General features: G+C 37.7%; 2 long non-coding RNA genes across 2 annotated transcripts in view; one reads left to right on the top strand and one right to left on the bottom strand.

The window, feature by feature from the left end:
• Positions 1-26,238, top strand: part of LOC103466883 (uncharacterized) — a 60,520-nt gene that overhangs the window by 18,041 nt on the left and 16,241 nt on the right. The gene's annotated exons all lie outside the window — the stretch shown is intronic.
• LOC145552354 (uncharacterized) lies at positions 19,001-19,685 on the bottom strand. The gene is made up of 2 exons (XR_014088386.1): positions 19,150-19,685; positions 19,001-19,071 (listed from the first exon to the last, which is right to left on the bottom strand). It is a non-coding gene; the product is annotated as an uncharacterized LOC145552354 (long non-coding RNA).

Genomic DNA, 26,238 nt, shown 5'->3' with positions numbered 1-26,238 from the left:
GTTTTTATGTGTGTTTGGGATCATTATTTTGTTGGAACACTAAATAGGCTCAACACACAGGGAACGATGACTAACGGCAAAAGGTTGAACCCAATACACGGGATGCAATAATGGTAACGGGGGCAGCAACAAAAGTTGAACATATTTCAACTTTCTTGTCGCGTTGCATGTGTACATCTACATGTATGAGCTCGAAATTTCACATGCACAAATTTCGTCTGTTGCTTGACTGGAGAGGAACAAGCCATTATAACATAGGAAATAAATGGAGAGGGAGGGATGTCAATTCCCTTGCGTCAAGCCCTTAAGCTTTTTCGGACTTCAACTAACTGACCAAATCTGTCAGAACAAAGTGGTTTGAAAGGATCAGAAAACATTAAGGCTGAAACCTGAACTGGAATATATTGTCCATGTCCAAAGTACAGTGGGGTTAACATCTCCATGGTCTGAGAAGGTGCCTCTCTGAAATAATCTCCAAATCCAAAGCCTTCGGGTGTGACTATTTGTATTTACAAACAAGGTAATGTCCTCTGGAGAAAGTTTTATTGAATAGTGAAACTAAATTTGAGCTGCCAAACAACAATGGCAAGATATATATATATATATATATATATATATATATATACTGCTCAAAAAAATAAAGGTAACACAAGTGTTCCCTTTATTTTTTTTGAGCAGTGTATATATATGTTGGAGGTGTGCTGATCGATCGGCCACCGATCATAATTGGCCGATTTCCGTGAAAAAGTGTACGATCGGTGATCGCCGATCACGGTCTCTTGTTGCCGATCACACAAACTGATCACCTGCATCTCATTTTGCAGCCTATCTGTGCAGCTGGTCTCCTCTTTCCTTCACACTGCGCAAACGTACAGCAACAAATTCTAAGCGATAACGTGTGGAACTATGACGCATTGAGTGAATGGGGAAGTTTGCGTGTTGTGGCGGAAAATCGAAGCAGGTCAAAATGCATCAACACGACGAATCCATTATGGCATAAAAACAAGTGACGGAGTTTGGCTACATCGAGGCTCACTGAAGTAAAAAAGACATATGGAGGATCAGATAGCAGGTAAAGCAGCGCACAGCTACAAACACTCACCCGGATTAGCATGACGGTCAGAAAGCTAAACAAATAACCCGCAAAATTATTTAAGTCTTCGAGCTGCGGTGTAAGACGCTGGTTCTGCTCTCGCTGTTGAACCGCTGCTACGCGCTACAGGTAGTAATATTTAACAGACGGAGCACCGCTTCTGCTCCACCTGGTAGTGACTCTCACACCGAACCTCTGTTTAAAGCTGCAGCATCTAACTTAAAAAAAATACATTTTACATATGTATTAAAACTTTTGCTGTCCTAACATGAGACAGATAATCTCTAAAAAAATAATCGATCTCCTCCCTGCTCTGCATAATTACTCCGCTTAGTCAGAAACAGCCAATCAGAACTAGCAGTAATCAGCTAACCGCCATGTTATCAGGAAGTTTTTATTCAGGATTGTTTATTGTAATGGAACCTGTATTTGCCTTTGAATGTTAAGTTTTATACTTTAATTTTTTGGAAATGTTGAGAGGTTTTATTTTGACTTTTTGCATTATTTAGCCTCTTTAGAGCCTCCATATGTTTTCAGTCTGTTAAAGATAGTATTATCGATAGCAGTACAATTTGCACAATGCCTGTTTTGTTTTTTTCTTGGAAAAAGTTATTAAAAACAGGTTTTTGTCTTAATTAAGGTGAATTTATGGTTCCTTTTTCCACATAAGGTTGTGCTTGTGATTTAAAGAATAATAATTATGTGATCGGTATCGGTGGTCGGCCCTCATGGGTGGTCGGCATCGGAATTGGCAGGAAAAAGCCTGATCTCCAATATATATATAGATATATCTATATATATATTGGTCTTGAAGTCCTCAATTTTCAGTCTTGAAACCTGAGAACACTAAAACAAATGTCAAGGAAGGCGGTGGCACCATGCTGAAGATCAATTTTGTTCCCAGTGGTACTATTGGATTGCACAAATAAAACTTATTTTAAACAACTGTTCCAATGGGATGTAAATTCTAGACCTCAAAATTAGCTTGAAGCAAAGCTAACTTTTCCTGTCTGGAATAACCCCAACCTGAATCCAACAGAAAATACAGGAGTTACTGTTAAAAAGGGAGGTCTATGTCAGGGAACCATTTTAATTCCTGATAAAATCATATATCCTGCTGGTATTATGCCAAGACCTTGTTATGGCTGCAGGTAGTTTGTCTTGCTAAAGACTGTATCGATTAGTAAAAATTTATAACAAAATTAGAGTTTTGCACTTGATTCTTGTCGAGAAAAGTTCTTTAAGTTGCATCTTTGGTACCAATTCTACCCTGGAACTGTCGGATCTAGTTTGTTTCCCCCAAACTATATCTGACAACTGTATCATGGGATACAAAAACTAAAAAGATTTTTATATTTTGTCATTCAAACAAAAATTGCAGAATTTTTGGCACTCTATATCAGCCTTGGTAGAAATTTCCTTAAGTCTGGGTCAGTCAGATTAAATACAAATTGCTGGGGTTTGATGGGGAAGAAAAAAAAGGAAGAAAAAATAAGGAAAAGACCTGAGAAGATCAGCAAATTCCTTATATGGAGAGAGAAAAGAAGGGGTCATAATGCTAGTGGGGAAAAAGCTCAGGAAACAAAGATGCCCAGAAACAAATACAGTTTGAATGAAGTCATGGATAATACTAATCCAAAGGCCTCTTCCACTTTGGGGTGTTTGCTGACTAAGGAGTGATCACCTTCACTGGCAAATATATAAATCATTAAAAAAAATTCACAATCAGGTATTTTAAAAGCCCCGTCCTTTGGGATTTGGCCTCAGCTGTTTCCAAGCATCTGTTTTTAAGAATCAGTCTTGGAATACTCCATGAGTTCACCAAGTGTATGTGTGTTTCTTACCTTGTAAGGATCATTTTTCTAGCACTGTGGGGACTGACTGCTCCTTATCAAGCCCAAAACCAAGGTCTCACAAGAAATGGTGTTTTTGGGTGGAATTGAGCTGGGTTAGGTGAGCTCAGAGAATTGACTTTAAAATACTGTTGGTCTACAAATCACTGAATTACTTAACAACAAAGTACATTGGAGATCTGCTGTTTTTGTATCAACCTTTCAGATCACTTGGGTCTTCTGGTTCTAGTCTGCTCTGCATTCCCAGAACCATAACCAACCATGGAGAAGCAGCATTCAGCTTCAAGGACCACAAAACTGGAACAAACATCCAGAAATCTGCAAAACAGCTGAAACAAGACTAAAAACCTACCTGTTTAGGGTTGCTTTTTAACCATAATAAATGAAACATTGACCAACATTTTTGTGTATAATTTTGGTGATGGCGCTCATCAAAATGGAATTTTTGTTCAGTTGTTGACTTGGTGGTGTTTTCTTTATAACTTAGTGTTTGTGTTTTTGTCATGTAAAGCACTTTAAACTGACTCTCTGCTGAAATGTACTGTACAAATAAACTTTATTAATTAGGTTAGGGTTTGGTTTTGGCCTTAGAAATGAATGACAAATGAATTAAGTCAATGCAAAGTCCTTGTGAAGGTAGAAAAACATACTGTGTGTGGTTATTTAGATATACTTCTTATGACTAACCTCTTGAAGACCAATGGGCCTTATTGTGACCAAAGGTCCTAATGTGGTGGACCCCACTTGTTTAGGGCAGGGCTTGGTTTTAGAGGTAAGATGTGAATTACGTTTTTATTTAAGGTTAGGTTAAGAATAGACTAGTAATAGTTAGAGTTGGGTAAATGTCTGGTTTAGGCATAAATGCAGATATTAAAATTAACTGAAGTCAATGCGAAGTCCTACTGTGGGTAGAAATACAAACGTGTGTGCAAAAATAAGAGAGAAGATCATTTTTCCCAGGCAGTAGTCCACAGAAAGGAACATTTACTGTCACTTCTTGGATAGACACATAATTTGAATTATTTTTAGCTTGAGCATCTACTGCCCTCTTGTGACAGCAAGATAATTCAACATTGAGCAAATTGAGAAAATTTAGGATGAACATTTCCCTAACACCAGTGTTGCAAAACATACATATAAGAAAACCCCTGAAGAGCAAAATTTGTTGGAAAGATGGGAAGAGGGGGGATGCATGACAACACGCAGCGAATACAAAAGCAGGAAACTAACCGTCTAAATCCTCCCATGCTTGGTCATTGTGGAAAAAATTAGCTGAAATTTTACTCAAGCAGGACTGGAAATGTGTCATGTCCAGATATAACAGTTGATCCTGTGAAACGCTTCTGTCTAAGCAAGCTTAAGACAACAGGAAGTCATTTAAGGCAAACTTAATGTTTATTGGAAGGCATTTTGGGGGAAATATCAGTCTGTAGAGGCCAGGGCCCAAAACTATTGCTGGATATGTATGTTCTCTCAATAGTACATGGCAAACTGTTCCTGTCACTGACTGATATGTTCATAAGACCTCCATGGTACAATAAAAAACTATGATAATTCAACAAGTCCAGGCATGTACATGCTAGACTTTATTAGGAAGGATGGCAGTAAGTTGACCCCGACAGAAAACGGAACATAAACTAAGTAAAACTGAAAAAGAAATTTTGATGGCTCTCCACACTGGTTATTCCAGGTCGAAAAAAACTTTTCGATTTTGTCACAGACTGTTGTAGAGCAGCATCCAAGATGGAGTCTTCCTGTGCTTCCCAGTTCTTATAGTTGTTTGAAAACCTAACGATTGTTTTAGTTTCCATTGTTCTAATAAGGTAAACTTATTTTAGCCCACTCACTTCTGACATACTGCTTGCTTCCACCACTCCAAAAAAGTATGTATATGTCTACATACATGATGATTCTTAGTTGTTTATGTATGTATACATGAACTTAGTGATACATCTTTCCAACACAGGTAAGGCAAAAAGAACCACAGCTTAATAAAATTCAAGGATTTCCATGGGAGAAACTCATTTTTGTAGATGGCACTCTATAAAAACTCATTATTATAAAATATTGGCAGTAACCCCAGGAGAGGGGGTGGAGAACATCTGTGGAAGCATTCATGGTTTGTAGAAAGAGAACACTAATAAAAAAACATCTGTCTCAGCAGCATACTGCAAGATTTTCCCATGGCATTTCATTGCTTAATGTCAATTTATCACTCAATCAAAAACATATATATGTAATGTACCTTTTAGCAACACAAAGCTCTGTAAAATTTGAAGTGGGTTTTGGACATTTGTTAATGAACATAGTATAATGTAAAGTTTTTGGGTAACTGTATACTATTTAAATTAATTAAATGAAAGATTTTTGGTACCATTATTGATATGGTTGTCAATCAGCTGTGATAATTAACTGATATGCTGTGGCTTAAGCACACGTGCAAACTTGTTCAGGTACAAAATACAAAGGAAGGGACAAATGGTGAGGCACATGAACTGATGGGTGAATTGACACAGAACCATTGAAAGATATTTGGTTTTTGAGTTTTACAGGGCTTAAAGAGCTCCGGCCAGGGCCGGATTTCCGGCTTTTCACCAAACGGTCCGCCTCAACCAAACCGTAGTCTCCAGGCTTAACCCTTCTAAACCGGAACGTGTCGGCAGCAACACATCTAAATTTGCAGTACCGTAATTCCGCCACACGTAGCACTATCTAAAAAATTCCAACGGTTTCTGAAAGGGGAGATGTTGCACTTTCCAGCAAATATCGGGTTAATATGGCAACTTCACAGCTACAGAGTGTAATTAATCCGAGGGCACTCATTTAATAGACAGTAAATTGTGAAAATAACTTGCTGGATATTGAAAGTTCCGGTTGTTATGGATACATGGGTAAGTGTATCATCTCACCTCACAGGACATTTAAAGAACTACTTACAATTAAAATAAGGAAGATTTATTTCTTATTTCTCCTGCTAGTAGCTTCACCGCATCAGTTCAGCATTACACCGGCTGATGACGTTGCTGTGATTCACTTTGTCTGGTGTCTGATTTTCTAATATTTTATGTTTTATTGAGGATTTTTGTACATATGTTTTGGCAGTTCTGTGATCATGCCAAAGCAGCAACTTATATTAAAAAGTGTTTTATTGTCCGTCTGGATGCTGCCCGCTTCCATGGAAGGACAACAGAAAATCGCTCTTATAAACATGTTTTTACTAAAATCACAATACCCTCACTTTGTTTCCCTCTGAAAAATGAACCCATTTAAATAAAGAAATCCCTCAATGGGTGATATCACGATAGAAAGCGTTCATTTTATAGCGTTAACATGGTGCTGTAAGTGGTCCGGTATGAAACGGGGGTGATAGAACAACACAGCACTTTTAAATTTCAATAATCAGAATGCAGAAATTGTTTCTGTTATCTTGATGATAAATACAGAAACAAGCATAAAAATCAAAACATCTACAATAGTGATAGTAATATTAATAATAAAATAATGGTCAGTGCAAAGTAGCCTGCAAATTCTTTGGTGGGGGGGATGAGGGACCTGGATAAAGGCTGGGGTTGCGTTGGGCCAAAAAAGGTTGAGAAACACTGATTTAGTTGGCAATGTTGCATGTTCTAAATTACTTGGTAAAACATTGACTGTAAGGACTCTTATTTAATGTTGAGGGAGTTTTGCCTGTAAGGCAAACCTTTGGGGCACAGATATTTTACATTTTGTTTTGAGTTGAAATGTACTGAAGTTTTATTTAAGTTAGAGTGTTTAGCTTGTTAATTGTATTGTTAGAAGCAATTGTTTGCACTATCACTATTCAAAGACACTTTTTATTAAACTGTGGCAATAGCAACGGTATAGTTAATTTCTATCATAACTATAAGTTTCAGGCTTAGGATTTTTTTTTAACTTTAAGCTCTGGTTATACTGATATGGCTGAAACTGTTGATAGGATTAATTTCAGTAAGGAATAAAATGTAAAAGTATGTACAAAAATAAAGCAAACCATTATGGGGTTCAAAGATAAAAATTAGAAGAAACAAAATGAGAAATACAAAATATTTTGACCCTAAATATTTAGTTTGAGGTAAAATTTTTAGCTTTCTAACTAAATCCATTGATTATAAATTAAATATTTAGCTCTGTGTTAAATATTTATTTACTAAATACGCAGTTTGTAAACTAAATATTTGACTTGCTAGCTGAATATTTAGGTTGAAGCTAAATATTTAATTAGGCAACTAAATATTTAGTCGACACACTAGCAAAGAGCTAAATATTTTGCTTTTTGTAAAATTTGTACCCTTCTAACTAAATATGTAGCGTTCTAAATAAATATTTAGTTTGAGGGTAAATATTTCGCTTCAAACAAAACATTTAGTTGACAAGCTAAATATGTAGATTGCTAATAATATTTCGATGGCATAATACATAATGAATTCAATAAGAATTTCAAGCTGATTTCAAAGTGAACTAGGCAAACAATGTGTCTAAAAACACCTGTAGTTGTTTTTTTTAGTTTAGACCTTTATGATATTTAGGATTAACTGCTGCTGGATCTGAAGAGCTAATGCAACAAAACATATCTCTGGTAAATAAGATCAACTGGGACAGTTTAGAGCTGCCTGCCGTAGTGAAGTCAACCCTGGTGTTGACAGGTAGGCAAGATGAAGACTTTAAACCTGACACGATGTATGCTCTTCTGGTTCTAGTTAACATTCTTGCTTGTGAAGCTGTGAAACTCATTTGGAACACCAGACACAGAACTGCAATAATCCAGTCACCAAGTAATGAAAAAGTAAAATTAACGACTCTGCGTTAGCTTGACATTAGCCAAATATTTTTTAGATGATAAAATCCAGCTTTCATTACAGATGGCTAAAAATAGGTCCTATACTTAAAAAAGAGGTTTCAGAAAATATTTAATGGCTATTAAAATTATTACAATTCCAAATCATAACAAACATCTAAATCAAATATATCAGAGTATAAATGGAGGATAAATGCTAGCATCTTTGCAGACACAATGTGCAAACTTCATGCAGAAAAAGCCCAGACTGGGATTTGAGCCCAGAAGGCAGCAATGCTACCAACTGCTTCCATAGTAAGAATGGCATACTGGCAAATTTTGCCATTCTGAAATGGTGCCTTGATGCCTGACTAAATAAAGGACTAATTTATTTAGTCCTTTAATCTCGCATGGATGAGCGAGAAATTCATCCATGCATTTATCTTTAGTTGCATTGATAATTGAAACGGTGTCCTCACAAAATCAATCCTCCATCTGCAGCTGATCCATGACACTGTTGCTGATGTTCTCACTAAAACCAGGTAGAAAATACTTTTGGTAGTTTATAAATCACTGAACAGCTTATCACCCAGATACACTAAAGATTAAAGCTCTGCTGTGGTGGTATCAACCTTCCAGACCTCTCGGGTCTCCTGGTTCTGGATCTGCTCTTCATCCCCAGAACCAAACATGGAGAAGCAGCATTCAGTTTCTACGCCCAACAAATCTGGAACAAACTTCGAGAAAACTGCAAAACAGCTGAAAAACTGACTTCCTTTAAATCTAGACTAAAACCCACCTGTTTATAGTTGCATTTGATTAATAACTAGAACATTAATATATTTGATGTATATTTGCTTGATGATTTTGATTAATTTTAGCTGAAGGTAATAATTATTGCTTGTTTCGTAATTGCTTATTGTATGATGTTTTCATGGTAAAAAGCACTTTGAACTGCCTTTTTGTTGAAATGTGCTATACAAATAAACTTGACTTGATTCTCCAGTTTTTTAAAACATTTTTGCCTATTCAGGCAGACATGGTGTAAAACAGGAATTTTTTTTACCTAAAATGCCACTAGGGGGAGGCATAGTCAAAGGCAAAGAAGTCATATAAAAGCCAAACTCTTACTTTGCTGATCAGCAGAAATTCACTTCATGACCTGAACCTCCTTGCTCATACTCCTTGGTCACCTTGTAAACTTGAGTACATCCATTCCCAGTACACCGGGTTTCAATTATGATTACATGTATGAAGGTAGTGTAGAATAAACTGAGCTGAATTAGTGACATAATTCTCAGATTTATTTACACACAGTTATGTTTTTCTGATTTGTGCTTATAGTTTGGTTAAAAATCCAATCGTAGATTGTGTAAATGCGCTGCTGCACATGTATCGCCACGTCTAGTGTTTTGCCTACAACCCAGAGATGATCTATTCTGCTTCTGAAAAACAAGGTATTGTTTTTCATCGTGCAAAAGCAAGTCCGGACATAAAATGATGTTTATAGGGGACTTAATTAACCATCAACATAGGGGTGAGCATCAAAGAGAAGGAAAAGGGGGAAGAGAACACTTTCTGCTGTATTGCATTGCTACTTTGCATATTTTTTCCACCTCCTCTATCCCTTATCTCCCACCCTGAATGGTCAACAGAACTGAGCCTGGGTGTCTTGGAAACTCTCAAAACAGCTCAATCATTGTTTTGACAACAGGAGACACTCCCTCGCATTCCAACGGAAGCTTACGGATCTAAACTCACGCAGACATGATGGGTTTAATGGTTTTCACTAATGTACCAGTGTGTAGTTTATGTCCTCCTGCCTATTCTGGACATTACAGCTCACGTCTGGTCAGTGATGCATTGAGTCTGGAATGAAAAGGGGGAACGAAAGAATACGGATGTTGAACGGAGACGTTCCTACATGAAGAAAATTATTTATCCTATTTGTAATTGTAGTAAGGATATTCTTATTTAAAGTTTTTATAGTTGTTATGGCAACCGTTAAAAGCTCAAAAGCCCCCTGTTGACATGTGCCAGACAACCATGAGAAAAAAGTTAGCACTGTTCTCTGACTTGGTTGGGACTCTGAAAAGGGGATTCTTTGGAATATGTATGAGGCCAGTGTCTTGCACTGCGCATCAGTCCAGTAATTTGGAGGAATCAAGTGAATTTTAAATAGAAAAAATCAAACGTCTCTGTTCAACCCGTACCTCACAGTTCAGTATGGCTCCTCTGCATATAAAAGTTGCCATAATAAAACTGCTGTAGTGTTTGACACCAATCCAGTTGACAGGAAATAGCTTCTTACACAACAAGTAATGGTGGGACTCCTTTACATTTTTTTAATCAAGGTAACTGCAATTTCTGTAATTAATATCTTTGTAATCGAAAACTACTTTGGTTATTCAACCATCACATTAGTGTAAAGTGGTGTTTTATCCATCCAGCTTTCAGCTTTTTCAGGAACTTTGACGGAACATCTTTGAAAAAATATTTCTTCAGAAATATGGACTGTATATGGACATCTGTGCCGATGCAGCAGGAGTATTAAGATGCTATTCTAAGCTTGAATAGCTTATCTTAGACTAATTCCTTTTAGTACAACTTTAACACAACAATTGTCTTTTCCAGAATTCAATCAGATTGTTTTTTTGAAGGAAAACCTCACCAAGAGAAGCTGCTTTGTTCTCCATTGCTGTTTTTTGTGGTTGTTGCTTTTGTGCATCAGACTTGCATGGTTACTGGAAATGCAGAAATACAAAGGTTCCGCCTCTGAACTATTTGTTTATCTTTTTAAATTAAAAAGCGATTGTGTTAAATTTTGACATGTTAAAATCTATTAATCATCAGGAGATCAATCTTCATGGGATCATTATTGAAAATTGTGTTCTATTTATATGTAGCTTTTCCAAAATTTTCAGACACAAAACTTCACACGTAGCGTGAAGAAATTGTCTAACACATAATCCTGGTGACTCAGATATTTTTCTTACATTTTTTAAAAATCATCTTTTGAATAGATTAAGGGTATGTGGAGACGGCTTGGCTGCTTTTCTGTGGAAAGGTTTCCAGCATGGTTTTTATGCTGCCATTTTTTCCTTTGCACTATTTTTACTAAAACACCAGCAGATGTCTTTCATGTATTCCTGAGGCCTTAGTCAGAATAAACAGCATTTTCTAGAAAACTTTTGTTGGGGCAAAACCCTTAATTTAGAAATCTATTAAATTTTGTTAGAAACAATTTATTCATCACGTAGACTTTTGTCATCAACAGCTTGCTTTTATTAACATAAAAGTCACACAGCAGGAAATGACGTGTCCGAGCCTGTGGTGTAAAATTAAATAGTGTTAGATGAATGCTTTCCATGTGGAATCAATGATTGTTACCAGAGTCTGTGTACATTTTTGAGTTGAGAAATCAAATTTAAAAATGTCAAATTAGCAAAATGTTCCAAATGTGATCAATTTAAGAAATAAGCACCAGTGACATGTCAGCAGCCACCACAGAAACCGGCTGATGTATGTAAGAAAACATGACTATAACCAAGAAGAAAATGTCTCTTAAATTACTATAAATTATTCTTTTGGTTTTGAACTTGCAGACCTGCATCCACTACTATGAAAGGTCTGCTATGGCGAATAGAGTTGGACCACAAAGTAACAGAAGAGGTTGAACTTGTCCAATGAACTCTTCTTTCTTCTTTTGCAGCCATCATAACAGCACCTTTGTGTGCCTAACAAAGCGACCTTTTGCGCCTGGTTTTACAGAGGAGATGAAGGCTGAGTCAGCAAGGATTTATTCATTCACATTTGACAGAACTTGATGGAAAATACATGACATGTCAGGCCTTTTAACAGCAACACAATTTTCTTTAATGACAAAATGACAGCCTTAAATAGTTTTAGGACTAAACCATTCCATGCTCACAGGCAAGTTTACCAAATTACATAATCTATCTACTTATACAGTACATGCCACCTACATTTTAATAAATACAAATGTATTCACTAGTTATTCATTTTGCCATTTACTTTTTTATAAATATTTTAATTCATAACCTAGACACCATCCTGCTGTAAAACGTAAAAAAAGGCAGCCCTCGGTGTAGTCCGCTTTCTGGAAGTCGTAACAACACGGCTCCTCTATTAACCTATTAACGGTTTTACCAGCACTGAAGTAGCTCCTATAATGAGCTCAGCAGACATGCCGTTTCATCAGGTGTTTGTTAATTACTGCTGGCTAGTCTGAAGGAGCTGAGTGGGGGAGTCGTTTGGGACGGCTCAGAGGAGGAGCTGCACCTTGAAGGTGGCACTCTGTCCATCCAGGGGCTTTGCACAGCTGGGTGGTTGCCACAGGAGATTAAAGGATTTCTCAAACATGCATGAAGGAATCAAAGCAACACTCTAGGTATGTTTTTAGTGAGAGAATTACATTACAACATGATGTAAAGTTCAAAAGAGCTGATTTTGCATATTACCATCCCTCTAACTGCAGACCTTTCTTTGCTCAAAGTTATGGTATTTTTTCCCAAGCCTGGTTTACACAGCAACATAATTATCCTGATTTTTGACATAATTCTTCCCCTTTCGATGATCTTAAGGATGCTCTGATTATTGGGACGGCTCTAAAAATAATCTTAAGAGGTATTCCTGTCGCATGTGGTGTGTTAAGTTTTCTAGTCTGGCTGTTAGGACTGTGCCGATCTGAAGTCTGAGATATCCAACTTGTTGGTTTGTCTTAACCTGATATCGAAGCAAGTGGGATGTTCCCAGACGATAAGCAAGAACACCTCCTATTGAATGTGACAGGGTAAGGTAATGGGAACACGAAGAGGAATCCAAAATATAAGTGATTAGTGAATGAAGCTTATACTGGTGAAGATCTGCTTCTGTTTCAACTTGCCTGTCTTTTCTCTTCAAGCCACTTTCCTCCCCCGACCACACCAGCCTCTTCTTCTTGATCTGATCTAGGTCTGTGCTTGTCTAAATAGAACTGCATAAATACTAACATCTGAGCAAGAGTTTTTTTTTCCTGTCCAACTGTGTGAAAAGGACATCTTTCTGACTTAATGTCATGTTTACCCTGGATGTAAATCTGTTCTTGAAATGGTTGATTATATTGCCAGCTATTCCTGCTCCAGGCGTTCCACATTTATCCCCAGAACAGAAGACGAAAGCCATACCATCAGATATAAGCTGCAGTAATTGCAGAGGGTTAAACGTGTTGACAGAAGTGGTGCTGGCTAAAACCCTGATTAATAGTGTGTTTAAGCCAAATAAAAGTCTGAGTTGACTTCATTTGACTGGAAATGTTCTTTGGTCTTTTGATGGACTTAAACTCAGGATCAGCTTTGGACTTGTTGATGCATTGAAGTCGGTGCCAAAAAAACTAGGGTTACATCTCACAAACGTATGGTTTGGATTGTGGTTTCAGTTTTAAAACAACCCATAAGTCAATGGTCTATATAACACTAGTTATCTCGGATTAAAGACGTTCTACTTCCTGTATTGGTTTGGCAGATTGTACCACAACCTTGAATAAATTTCACTGGGAATTTATGTAATAAACCAACAGAAACTAGTTTTTAGATGCGAACCTCAAAAGGAATCATCTTCTATGAAAGCTCTCTTCCTTCCGGTACCACTAAATAAAAACTGGTGCAGTCAATAGCTTTTAGAACCCATCTAATTAGTGAATAGAGTCTAACTGTGTAGCTTCATTTAACCTCAGTATAATTCCAGCTCTTCCGTTTCTGGCCTCCGATGTTTCCAAGAGAACATCTTATATTCTTCCAAAATTGAAAAAAGTATGGCACAGTTACCCCTTAATAAACCTGGAGGCACTTGATGGGAAGACAGATGGAGCTTACATACAATGCAATCTAAAAGAAAATATAATAGAGGTTGCAAAAGACTTGATACTGGAGCGGAGGTTCCCATGCGCCAGGAGAATAATCTTAAATATATGTCAGGATCTAAAATGTAATAGTTAAATGAAATTTTGTGTGTCTGAGGGGCCTAGTCAAAGTCTAGATGTAATTACAAAATTTGAAGTGAATGTTCACAAGCTGTGTTTCCAATGACCATATAATTGTTCAAATTGGAATTACAACAGAAATTTGCTTGATGGAAACATGCCAATTTAAAAAAAGTTAAAGATTTTCTTGGCAGTGAGGATTAGACAGGAAAGTGACTCAAACCTGTGAAGGCCGTTGACAGGACTAAGGCCTTCATGCATGGATTACACGGTTTACCCCTGCGCCACCGCTGCACCCAAAAGAACATGAGGCAGTTTTTTGGCCGCATCACAATTAGTATGTATCACAAAACTGATGGAAATTTATTTTTTTCACGAGTCACATGATCAACAACCAGATGTTACTATTGGCTGAAAAGACAACAGGAAGTGGTAGGAGGACGGTGTGTGTGACATGTTTTAGTTTTTTTTTTTATGAACGTGGCATACATGAACAAGCTTATTTATGTAAAATTTTAATTGTTTCTTATTTAATGGAAACACCTCAATTGTGAAATTGTTTTTTTGGCGTTAGAATATTTACACAGTTGCACATTTGGAATGGAAGCGGAACTATTGATACTCTGCATCAAACAAAATCAAGCTTACATTGTTGTGTAAGATAAGCTAAAAACATCAACTAAGTTGGGGCTCCCACTTACCGACTTATTTAATAAACAATTATAAGCCATTTGTCTTGTTCGTTTCTCTTGTTTTTGTGTTTCACATTAAATTCCAATAGAATGCATTCAAGTTTGTACCTGTGGTGTGACAGAATGTGAAAGTCAAGAAGAACAGTTTTGCAAGGTACTGTAGTAGTGCCACTTATTCTACCCCTAAAGCTACATTTAGTACTTTAACAATCCATGTAGGAAGTGGGAGCGTGGGGTTGGCCCAGGATTCTCTTAAATACAAACTCCATTTAACATCAAAGTCTTTAAACTGTGAGATAAAACTGTCATGCACAGGGAGAACATGCTCAATCCAAACCGAACCCCCCCCTAGGTGACCCATTTTGACTCGATGTCAGTGGGAGTCCTGTGTGGTTCCTGGCAAGATCACCTTTTAGATTTCTCGTCATGCACATGCTTAGTTCAGAAAGCCTGCAGCTTAAACTGAAAGGCTTTTAGAAATTCACAAGACCACATAATCCCCTTCAGGCGCAAAGCCTGGCTGTTCTCTAAAATGGGCAGAGAAAGAGGTGCTCTGTGAATCCTTTCAGGACAAAATGAGTCAGCCAAACACTTAGGAATATTTTACTGACAATCTTGGAATTAGAGTTTAAAGGGACACAAGATGATCTTTGTATGAGTTGACTTATAGGGGTTACACTGAAAGGAACACTATTAATTTTTCCAATATGAAAACCCACTTATAATTCACTGACATAACTTCCTGTCTGATAAGAGTGCTGGTTTGTATACAATGCAGTTTTCAAATATGTGTTGACCAGCATACTGTGTTATCACTGTGAGAGAACACACAGAAGCCCCCCTGCCCCCCTTTTTGAAATCACATGAATTTACTTCTTCATAATTTAAAAGGTTTCATTTAACAAACAAATGTGGCAGATTTATGGCCCCAGGAAAATGACCCTCATTAGTCTCGGAGACATGAACAGTCAGTCTGTGAATGCAGCTAGATAAGTAACTGTGGGCTCTGGCAGGACCACAAATGTAATGGCCTGGATAATGACTTGTGCTGTGAAAGTAGGAGGAGATGATCTCATGTTTGACCTTTATGCTTACACAGAAATTTGTTTTGAATAATATAACATAGTGTTTTCTATTTGGGCAGAGGCATTTCAAACCCAGGCTTTTCATTAGTACCTAGGAAGTGACTGAAAGCAATGAACTAAATGTTTCATGATCTTTTTAAAGTTTATTTTTATTTGTATTAGTTCAAGTAGGATTGCCAAAACCTCAAATAAGAATGATTTTGAGAAGAAGAATGATATATATATATTTTTTTTAACATAGATATAAATACATATATATAACAGACACATATAGTTGGCAGTTATTTTTCTAAAGGTATTGGAGGTGGGAGCGTGCTAGTGTGTAAAAATGTTGTTAGAATTCTTGACCTACCAAAATTATTCCAAGAGGCCATCAGTAGCTGTGTTTCCATTGGCTATATAGTTGTGCAATTGGAAATATTGAAAATAAATTTGCTTAATGGAAAAAATGGCATTTTCTAAAAATGCCCCTAAAACGGGGCATTTTTCTGTATGTTTCAGTACTAGGATGAGTTTTTTTTTTTTTTACTTGTATCAACATTGGTTTACTTTGCAGAACAGCAATGGAAACACTTTTTCACATCACATGAGTTAAATCATCAATAACTGGATATTGCCACTGGCACAAACCACAAAGGAGAAGATGACAGGAAGTAGTTGGAGGAGCATGCTTTTTAATGACTTACTGCATGAACAAACTTTTTCATGTATGATATTAATTGCTTTATTTAATGAAAACACAATGTCAATATTCTGCTAATGTTGAAAATATGCAATTTTGGAAACATTTTGCACACATTTGTAATGGAAACACGGCTAGTGACTCAAAAAGGAGGTTGCAGAATAACATAGTCTTACTTACCTTAGTGAAGGTCAGGGGTCAAGAGCTGAAAATGGGGCATTTGTGAATCTGGAATCTGTTTTATTATTTTGCTTTCAGAGTAATGACTTCTTCCTTTTTGAGTGACTTTTCAGACTGTACAGGATCACTAGCTTCAGCCAGTTTCTTCACAAGGTCTTGTGCTCTGGGACACAGAACTCATTAGGCCTGTCACAATAACAAATTTTGCTGGACGATTAATTGTCTAAAAAATTATTATGATAAACGGTGATATTGTTTCAAGACCTTTTGACACTGATTTAATGGAAATTACTAATAATGCATGCAATTTCCTGCCATAGATAGATGCACTTTATTTTCAAAAGAACACATAACACTGGAACCGATAAACTAAATAAACAAAACAACCAAAAACAAAAATAAAATGGATTCTCAGTCTCCATAAAAAAAAAAAAACTGAACATCATGAAGCCAAAGTAGAAATAAATACTGCATTCAACCAAAAGAGTGCAGATTATGAATTCTGTATACTATATTGCCCTTCAGTAATCACTAGATTTAAATAGAGAAGATGGGCACATCCGACTACCTAATGCAGTACTACACAATTTTTTGCCCCTATTTTCCCCTTACAACAATCTTAGATCGTTGTGGCCGCTCCGATCTAAATCAGGGGTTTTTCCCGACTGGGAGGTAAAAACTGTGGTAAAAACTGTGACAGGTAGCCAATCAGAAAGCCGGATTCTCCTCAGAGTTTTCTGAGGGGAAATGACGAGGGGGATCCCAAACAGCTGACACGGCGCTACCCAAAATCCAGCGGACATTGGAGATGATATGTTGAAACAACATTAATATTTATTCAATATTTTGTGCAAAGAATATAGAAATGACAAGGGGAGGAGTTGGAGCCAAATTACTACCGCAGTTGATAAACTTTTCAGCTGTTCTTCGTTAACGTGACATAAATAGGTTATGATTTTCATTCAGTCAGGACTTTACACTGACTCTCGCCACATGCATCACAGGTAGATTCTAGTAAAGCAATGATTAATGCCTGGTTTTAAAATTAGTTAACTGGACTTGCAGCCATTATTTTGTGCCCATGTGGGTGGACACCACACGGCACTACGAACCCGATGAACCGTTATACCTGGGATTTCTGTCGGCTGATGCGTCTCTCAGGTTTTGAAAATGGGCCGACAGCTCGTGTCGTGAGCGCTGGACATTACACTAAGGAAATGAGGAAGGGAGGGTCAGTGGAGAGCACCTTTTTTCATTCAGTGTCATCAACAGAAAGAAAAAAGGCAGGAAGAGAAGATGAAGCCGATAATTAAAATGAGGTCGATAGGTTTAATTTATCGTGCAATTAATTGATTTATCGTTTATCACGACAGGCCTAGAATTCATCCCCTTCTCCTCCTATTTTTGTTTTGTTTTTTTCTTCCCGTAGGTTGACCCCAGGACTTGTGGAGGTTGATACTTGTTATGTCATCCTGATGTATTGCCTTTTTTGATTTTTGCCACACAACAACACAGTGTGTTTTGCAGGAGTTGCTTTTAATTTCATCCACAAGTGTGGACTCATGTGTAAAGAACTTCTATAGCAACATACGTGACAAACGAAGAAACAGTATGACGGCAGTTTTAGTGCGTTTCTCATCTGTTGAATGAACTGTATCAAAATAAGTGATAAAGAAAGCTGCAAAACAACCAACTTGGACACTGATGATGATGTATTTGAGTACAGAGAGTCTGATTTCCCCTCAGTCAGCTTGTCACCTGAAACCAGGAGCCACTTTCCTTTGATCTGCACCAAGAAAAAGAAAGGAGATCTCTGTGTGTATGTCGCTCATACAAGAAATGACTAGTCTATTCCCAGAAGTGGGATGAAGCTCATTAAGTGGTGATTTATGTTACTATAATATTACTGGTGAGTAAACCTCAATATTCTTCTTGAAGTTTATCCAGTTACTTGCAGGGGAAAGTTTTGCTGACAAAGTTAAAATAAAAGATTCAAACACACACAGAAAAAGAATTCAGTGTTGTAAAATCAATGTTTGATTCTATTGTAACTATATTTCTTACATACTTGGTTGGCTCCCAAAGAGGTTTTTTGAATGAATGAATGCATATCTTACAAACACTAAATTTGATGTAAAACTTATAGGCCTATGTCAAGTGAGGTGTTTTAATATTGCTTGATTTTTGACATAAACACCAACATATTGAAAAATTATACTGAAGCTATTGTACCTATTTTCAGAACAATATGGAGTCGTTTTCATCATTCCTGGAGTGTTGCCTTGATTTTTTCATGCATGTACGCTCCCATGGCAACCACTTAGCTGTGCAAAAACCCTGGGGGAGGACATAGTTTTGGAGCTTCTGCCTCATAGAGCAGTCCTCCCCTCTGACTCCCCCATTCAGCTCCTTCAGACTAGCCAGCAGCAATTGGCAAACCTGGAGGAACTGAGCATTTGCCTGGCTCATTATACAAGCTACTTCTCAGTGAAACACTGAGAATTCATCCCCTTCTTCTATTTTTGAAAATGGGTCGACAGCTTCTTCTATTTTTGTTTTGTTTTTTTCTTCCCGTAGGTTGACCCCAGGACTTGGGGTGTAATGTTCAGACCTGAGGACCCGAAATTTCAGTCAGACACAGAGTAAAAATCAATAAGGTCTTTATTGAGAACCGGGTATAGGGACGGGGAACCACGAGCCAGGAGCAGGAACCTCTGAGGACAGAGAATCAGGTTAGAGGGTTGTAGGTAGGAGGGGAAGGCCAAAAGTCTGTAAGGGAAAAGATCACTAACCTTCCTGGGGTTGTGGGGGATGAGGGATCCAGGTAGCACAGTGGAAAAGACAAGTGGCACAGGACTGGGAGGCACAGGGTTTAGGGCAGACAGGACCAGACAAACGTATCTGAGGGTTGGGCGAAGAGCAGTGGTCAGGTCACGGAAAAAGGGTCCAGTACTAGCAGGCAATCTCAGGCAGACAATATCCAAGGGCGAGGCAGGAGGCAGAGGTCAAAAGGCAGAAACAGGGTCGAGACCAGAAAACAGAAGCCAGTGAAGAATCCGACGTGGGCAAGGCAAGGCAGGAAAATCCAAGGGTCAAAAATGTGTTCGTGATCGTGGTCAGGTCAGGAAGAACGCTGGATATCTACTCACTCGATGGCTTTCAAAAATCTGGCACCGTCTGCCTGCCTGAGAGCTGAATATAACTGCTGGAGAACAGGTGGAAGACATGAGCCTGATTGTGCTCCAGCGCAGCAGCATGCAGGTGAACCAGATGAGCTTGATGAGGAGTACAGAGGAGAGAAACATAGCAGGCAGACGGGCCAGAAACATGACATGGGGAGGTTGATACTTATATCTCGCTCAAAGGTTAATGGAGGAGCGATGTGATGAGGTTTTTACTTTATATTATATATATATATATATATATATATATATATATATATAATGTTAATTTTTTTAACAACTGAAGGTTGATTATCCTATAAAACGGCTTTGTGACTGTACTGCCCCTTTAAAACATACAAAGCATTCAAAGTTTCTCATGCTATGACATAATGTTGTGCCATTATGATCTTAGCATCATCACTGTAATTCCCTCCAGAAACACGCTTCGTTTGTCTTGTCATTATGTACCACACGAAGTGGAAAGCTGACTCATTTTAATTAGCCACTAGCATAATTACATCTTTGCTTATCTCAACACTTTCCCAAACATACTCCCTTCATCCCTCCATCTTTTTCTTTCCGAAAGAAACTTGGCAGCAGAACAGATGTCATGAGTTTTCCCAGAGCTGCTGCCCCCACTCATGGAAATGACACTTTGGCTCTGACTCCACTCTGGAAGCAGAAAGGGATTATTAAGAGGGAGTAAAGGATTCATACCATTGCATTTATTCATTCTTTGGTATGAGACCAGATTCTTACATCTTTAAAAACAATTAAAAAATGTGATGGGGTTTCTGAAACCCACCACGCTAAATTAGGTTCAGTTAAGTATTTTTACAGCTTTTTTCTGTTGCTATGTTTTTGTATTACATCACATACACTCCAGAAGATCCTGGTATCAGATGTAATGGAGAGCAAAGCACAGGCTTGTACTAGATGATATCATTATTCAAAATATTTCTTAAGTTCTCTTAGGATCATGTTACGAAATCCTTGACAGACACATTCTCATACTAATAATGTCACATATATAAATGCTTCAAATATATTCAGAAAATCCTTGACTATTGCCAGAGGAGACACTTGTCTAATTTCATGTAACATCCTTCGTTTGTTTGACTTGTCTCTGTTTTATGTCTGGCATGCTCAGGCTTGGTCTGGACTTTTGTTGAGTCTGGAGTCAGGAGACAGCGCTTCTCGCTTTGGGGTTAGTCAGCATTATCAGCCTCTGTTTCCTTCATTCAGATTTGAGGGATTAATAGTTTGAGCCCAAAACGATTTGGGTTGAACGCTTAGGTCAATGCATTTTGTTTTGGAGTAGCTCAGTCCCGTATTGGAATTTAATTATTCTGTCTGTAGGACATTCATGAAATAGTGAAATAAATGAAAGAATGACATGAGAATCTTTAGTCTCTAAAAGAAGTCTTTCAAACTCTAGGAGACAACGTTTTGTTTAGCAAATAAATGCTACCAGTTAGCTAAGAGTAGCTAGCCTCATTAGCAAACAGTACCTGACCATTTAGAGGCAAAATATTCAGGCTGCTCAAAAAGGAATATACACTGGAACTAAAAACAGCCAAAGGTTAGATTATTATTTGTATATAGTTTTTTTTCAGCTGCTTCACTTCTTTATTTCTTAACACATATCAGTTATACATCAGGTTTGCGCTTCCTCAAAAGATTTTGGTGTGAAAGAGACACACAGTCTGTTACTACAAATCAGGAAAGTAGTTAAAATGTCAGCTGAGTAATATTTTGTGCTAGTAGGGAACTAATTTACAGATGATTACCTTCGCACTGTCACAGAGTTGGACTTCACTCTCTCCTCATATAAGGAAGTCTTATGCTGTATGCTAAATTGAACACAGCAGCAAGATTATCTAAAGTGAAGGCAAAACATCCAGGGGTCATTTTCTGTTTGTTGACCTGACCCAGAATGCCTTTAAAATGAGATCACTGCGGGAGTCTTCCTCTCATCGACTCAGTCACTTCTGTGTCCAGAGGCACAGATCTGGTCCAAAAGTCCACAGGAACCATTTTTGTTTGTTTTTGATTTGTAGCCGACTTGCATAAGAACACAGCTTCTTGGCCAAACCTGACAGCTAGATGCTTTAAAGCTGTGATCTGGCTGTCCACTCTCATTTTAATTTCTCAGCTCAACACAATCTTTTGCAGTGTATAATTACAAAATGGTTCAATAAGACCTCCACCTGGTGTTGAGCTAAGTTCATAAGTTCTAGAAAGTTCGCTTTCATCAACTATAGTTGTCGTGTCATGGTGATTTCGAGAGCTAAAAATGTTTGACAGAATGACTGGCTGTATTTTCTGCTCCCACAAACCTTCTTTAACTCACTCCCTTGTATCAGGTGGGCTGGTTAATCATTACATAATCCAAAGGGCTGCAATCTATTCCTTTTCCAACTTTCACAGGCCATCCTAATTCATAGTTTTCTGTAGTTTTCTCTTCCTCTTCTCTCATTTGTCAGGCTTGTTTCCAACCACAAGGATCTTTAGCTGTATTTTGCTACCGACTGACCCCATGTGGGGTGAAAGATAAAGCCTGATTTCCCAGCAGCAGAGAGCGCTGAAAATCCTTTTTTGGTCATATCACAGCAAACTGAGGCCCAATAAGCAAACCACGAGGAAGAACTACGTAGGCTGCATTACTACTGCCTGACCTTGCACTGGAAAACTGTTTGGCATCCAGTAGCAGTCTGAGAGGGATTGTTTGAACGATAAAGATCAAGGAAAGAGTTTATACCCCTACGATTAAATATCGATTTATGAAACGGGGGATTTCACTTTCCTGAAGCATGACATCAACAATTTCATTTGTTTTCCCTTGTATTGCATAATGTCTTTGGCAAGCAGATATGCCCAGAGTTTCTTCAGTGTTTCAGTGTTGCTTTGCAGACACCAGGGGGAGAGATGTGTTCATGTCTTGAATCAATAAATAGCTACAGGAACCAACTTTTTTTTAAGCTCTCTGTCATCATCTCTACAAAAGTGTCGCCCAGTAGCACTTGTTGAAATCCAGCAGCACATCCTGTAGTGCTTAAGAGAAGAAAAGAACAAACTGACCTCCTTCCTGTCTGTAAATGTGCTCTAAAAGTGGCTCCCTTGGGTACAACACATCCACCTGAGAGGATGTGTGTGGTAAAGAATAGGGAAAAGGGCAAGACTTCTTTTGGTATATAAAATATTTGCACCTAAAATTAATCAGTTCCAACAGAAAACTAGGTTTTATTGAACAAATTTTTAATCTAGCATCTGTATTCAAACAGCTCATCATCATAACCCTGCATGAGAAGAATCTTTAGTACTTAGAAGAGATTTCTTTGGCAGTCACGATTTGCTGCATAAATGACTAACATCTTCACCTGAAACAAGTCTGAACATTGAGACCCCGTTGGAATTATCGTCCTGTTTAAGGGTCCCATAATGTCCAAGCCTGAACCTTCTCGTATTGCTCTCCAATCACTGCAGGTTTCCAGTGCCAGGGGAAGCAGAGCAGCCATGTAGCCTCACTGAGTCACCACCTTACGTGACTATAGGCAAGTGTTTTTCCAGCGACGGCTTCATCATTCTACCCCTTCCCTATCTCTAATCCCTGTTGATACTTCTGATTCAGAGGCCTCTAAAGTAACAGTTTTGATTCATTATGGCACAGACAAGACCACCAAAACTTCTTTGTTTTACATATTTATGAACAAATTGAAGCTGATTGTCATTGAAGCAGTCCTGGCTCCCTGCTGGAGGGCAAAAAACCGTTTGCTGATGATGACTATCGTTGGTTTTAGCTGTCAAGTTATCGACATAAATAGCTAACGCTTAAATGTATGTGTGAAATATAAATGAAAAAACGATGCAGTACTTTGCTTCTGTCAACACTGATGACTAGATAACAAGATTCACAGGTCAGTGAAATGTTTTAATTAAAACAAAAATATGACGGAAGTAGGCTAGTTACGCTATCTTGACTTTGACAACGTTAACATAGATGTGCTGTGCAATTCGATGTGTTTCAGTTCAGTTAAACAAAAAAAGGCGACCTACACACCAACTGTGACATCATCAGTAGGGCAGGTAGTTTAACTAATCAATCACGCTGTCTTCAGACGATCACTTAATAATCACAAAATAGACATCAAGCCTAAAAACACAGTACAGTAATGGACTAAATGTTTTGTTCTTTGTGTGGGAAATGTTTGCATGTCTTTTGGTGTTGAATCCTAATACATTTGTGGAGCAATTGTCAGTTCCTGTGGCAACAGGTCTGTGTGAAATGTAGCCGATACAGAGATGGAGCTAAAAAGAAGAATATGAGTGGTTTTCAGTTATTCTTCAACAGTTTTTCTACATAATTTTTCCCTTGTCTGTGGCGCACTCTATTAAATCAAGAATACCTACATCTTAAGGTTTCATTTTGTTGAGGGGATTGTCCTACTGCGGCAACACGGCTATGAATAGAAAGTAAAGGAGTCATATTTTGCCATCTAACATTGTGCGCATGTGCAAAATTTCCAGATATAAACAATAACATGCAACATGTCTATAGGCCTTTTGCTTTCAGTTGAGGGTTACTGGCCTCCTGCCTTTTCACTAACAGGTCAGCTCTTTACAGCTACCTCTGAGCACATAGCCATTGTTCCTCAACTGTAAACTATTGAACAGCTTCGGTTCCAGTAGTATCTTCTGGAATATTCAGGGCCTTTGCTATCTTCCACCTTGTTGTGCAACCTTTTGGAAAATTCCCTTGACCTAATGATATTTTGCAGCTTGCTGGTAGATGTCAGAGTCTCGAGTCCATGTATTGTAGGTGTTTTTGTCTCTAAGAATTTAGAGACTGCTGTAGTTCCTGCAGATAGGATTTAATGTTGAAGAAGTATTATGTCTTAAACTATTAAGCTTCTGTGAAAATTAAGAATTTTGCTACTAAATCTAGTTTGCAATGAGGGTTACAGGTGCAGCTGTGGTTTGGTGTGCAACCTGTAGCTTCAGAGACACATGTAGCTCTTCAGAAACCATAAAGGAAATGTCTTTGATTATGGACACAAGAACAAAATTGTTATTTTAGGAGTTTTTAAATAACTTCTTATGCAAAATCTAAATATATCTACAAAAAAGTAACTAGCTTCAATCTATGCTGCCTGTCTTCCTTTGTTTTCCATGTTTATAGAAAAATGGATAAAAACATTTTTGCTTCATTTTATAATAAACATTTTATTGATTACATATTTACAAAACTTATTTTGTGGCTTTCAGTGAGTTTTATTATGTAGCAGCAGAATCAAAAGTGGCTCTTTGAATGGAGAAGGTTGCTGACCCCTGGTTTAGGTTGAAACGACGATCAGATTGCATAAGAAAACCTTTCTTTCTGTGCTTTTTGGAGACATTCTTGATTAGAAGCATCCAGATATTAAATAACTGAGCAGAGAATTAAAAAGATGGGAGTTGGGAATCTTTCCTGCATGACTGGTGTGAACAGAACTGTGACGGTTTTGTCCCAGCTTGTTAAGATTGAGATTATGGGAAAGGTCCTGACTTGACATCAGATACTGTTAGCACTGTCGGGAAGCTTTCATACACCCAGAAAACACCTTTTTTGTGACATGTTCCTCTGAAAGACAACTTTTCAAAGGAGACAAGTAAGATGTTCTGTATGCAATTCTTGTTTTTTCTTACTTTTCAAGTACATTTCGGTAATAAGATGTTGCTATAATTTATGGATGTACCTGAAATATCTTGTTGAAATAAAACAATTTTATTCAAAATTCTCGCTTTGGTTTCAAATATAATGTTTAGGTTGCTGGATGTAGTCTCACTGCAGTAAATGGCCACATGACCCTAGATACTAATGACTGAAGAGAGCTGATATGAGAGAGTGGAGGGAGGGAAATGTAGATTTGGATTTGACAGTATTCACCAATAATATCAGTATTGAATGTATTTTTTTTAATATACATTGGCTAAAAACTGTAGAGCTCAACTACATGGGCTTTTTGTTTCATGCAGTTACTGCTTTCTCACTAATTACTATTCGGATCACAAAAACAAATGAAACCATTTTATTCGGTGTTACTGCTGCTGTTCTTAACACACCATCTGACAGCTTCTTTTACATTGTTACCAGGGAAATGAGGTCAGGCTGGGAGAATCTCCATGCTATTGTGAATGAAATGCAAATGTACTGGTAAAAACACAATGAGGTTTTATTGAGAAGATTAACTGCTGTTTTCTCCTAGCGTCTTTATCCTGGTCCCCACATAGACATTTAAAACCCTAAGAGAGAGCATAAGTAATGATGTCTCTCAAGCCCTTGGCTACCTTATTTTTATCTGAAAATAAACAAGAAAAGGAACAGTATAAACTATGAAAGGAAGGTGGACAGTTCTATGCCAAGTCTGAGGACTTTTCACTGGGAACAACAACAACCAGTGAGTTGTTGGAAAAGGAGGCTGTTAGTTTTCCTCTGAATAACAGAAAAGATCAGAAATTGCTGACATAAATACAGGTTGTGCTTTTAATACCTCAGAACACGGTGCTCTTATAGTTAAGCCAGTTGAACTACCATACATGTTTTAAACTGTGGGAAAAAGCCAGAAAAACTGGGGAGGTCCTATTATACATCTATGAACATCATTGACACAGAAGCACAGAGAGGACATAGAAAGTCTGGGTTCCTCTTAAATAATCAGTTAAAACCAATTAGCTGAC

This window comes from Poecilia reticulata, chromosome 7 (assembly GCF_904066995.2).
Source record: "Poecilia reticulata chromosome 7, P_reticulata-male-v2, whole genome shotgun sequence".
In the NCBI taxonomy this organism is placed as follows: Eukaryota; Metazoa; Chordata; class Actinopteri; order Cyprinodontiformes; family Poeciliidae; genus Poecilia; species Poecilia reticulata.
Note: the sequence above shows the minus strand (reverse complement) of the source record. Positions and strands in the feature narration are given on the sequence as shown.